Source organism: Gavialis gangeticus, unplaced genomic scaffold (assembly GCF_001723915.1).
Source record: "Gavialis gangeticus isolate Ggan-Ray unplaced genomic scaffold, GavGan_comp1, whole genome shotgun sequence".
In the NCBI taxonomy this organism is placed as follows: Eukaryota; Metazoa; Chordata; order Crocodylia; family Gavialidae; genus Gavialis; species Gavialis gangeticus.
Genome location: NW_017729032.1, coordinates 205,773,692 through 205,775,188, shown reverse-complemented (window position 1 = coordinate 205,775,188; position 1,497 = coordinate 205,773,692). Strand labels below are relative to the sequence as shown.

The following is a 1,497-nucleotide window of genomic DNA, read 5'->3' as shown; positions in this document are numbered from 1 at the left end:
CTTTTTGGGGGGGGGGGGGGCAGGGTTGTAGAAAACTCAGATTTACTTTTCCTTTCAACCTTAGACTAAACTTCTCCCTGCTTTTAAAACTCCTATTTGATGTTTTGCGCATCAGTCCCTAAAACTAGGGAAAATGGTTTGTACTCAGGATAACAAAATCTAGGTGGGTCAAACCAAAGTGAGGGTAAAGCAAATCCTAGAACTGATGATGCTTCACAGAGATCATCCTGTTCTAGCTCCTGGGTCATGCTCTTTGGTTTCTGAGTGAGGGTTTGTTATATTTTGAAATTATCTGAGTAACTTTCTGTATCGCCAGCTGCGTGCACACCTATTTCTTTGTGTATTTTCTGTCCAAATATGACAGTCTTGTTGTAAGGCAGCCTTGACTGGTGGCAATCAAATGTTGCTGCTGTTGGGGCTGTTCAGTCACTTCTGTAAAATGTTTGGTCTGGGTCTAATTTTCAGTACACCCAGAGCCTGTGAAAATCACTATGTAAATGCCAGTTGTAGAGGATTTCAAATGGAATGCAAATACTTAAAGGGACATGGATACTAAACTGCTCTTTCTCTCTGAGAATAAGAGCGCATGGGGGACCTTAAGCTGCTGTTGCCTGTCCTGGACTTCTGTCTCCAAGGTTAACTTGATCCTTTACCTTTTATGAACAGTGGCCAAATCATTTTAAAATGGGGTTCTGTCCATTTTACATTGTACACACGCACTAATTATATAGTATATTTTAATACACTTCATATATTTTTATTATATATACAGGTGTGTGTGTATATATGTATATACATTTAAGCAGACTTGCAACATCTGGCACATAACTCCTCGATTTGCTATCTGTTGTAGAAAAAACATGGTAAGAAGTCCCTTTTCTCTGTTCCTTTAGAGAGAAACTACTTTTGAGCAGCTTCATATGGCATCAGAGGCATAGGTTAGTGTGTCCTCAAACCAGCTACCAGTACACTTCTGATTATAAATAATTCTAGGTTTCTGAAAGCCATGGACCCTTAATGTTCAATTGGGCCCTGCAAAAAATCATCTTGCGAATAGAATTCCACCACATAGTTTCTCCCAAACCCTGTCTCATGTCTGTTAGGTTAGACTTGGATCCTGATGCTTATTATGTGGGATAGTCTTATTTATGCCTCTTTGTGAAACTTTCAAGAGAAACCAGGAGTGGACTTTGTTCCCTGTTGTGGTGTCTGTCTCTGGCAACCCAGGCAACAGTTCCTCTTTCTTTTGATTTCCCTTCTCTTCCCCTGAGAGTTTCCACTGTCCCTTCCTCATCTGTTTCACAGATTCTATATTTCTTACACTGGAATTGCTCTTTTTTTTTTTCTTGGAAGGGATTCCCCTTCGTTTTTCTAGAACTTTTTTATTATTTTATTTCCCCTTAATATGAAAAGTTCTTTATGGGTGTTAACAAGGATGTGGGCATAGGGGATCCAGTAGATATAGTCTATTTGGATTTTCCAAATTTTATGAGGTCC

The 1,497-nt window shown here is 39.3% G+C and overlaps 1 protein-coding gene and 1 long non-coding RNA gene across 8 annotated transcripts in view; one reads left to right on the top strand and one right to left on the bottom strand.

Annotated features, from left to right (window-relative positions):
• Positions 1–1,497, bottom strand: part of LOC109303368 (myelin-oligodendrocyte glycoprotein-like) — a 63,481-nt gene that overhangs the window by 40,435 nt on the left and 21,549 nt on the right. The gene's annotated exons all lie outside the window — the stretch shown is intronic.
• LOC109303369 overlaps positions 1–1,497 on the top strand; it is a 23,815-nt gene that overhangs the window by 21,975 nt on the left and 343 nt on the right. The window lies entirely within an intron of this gene.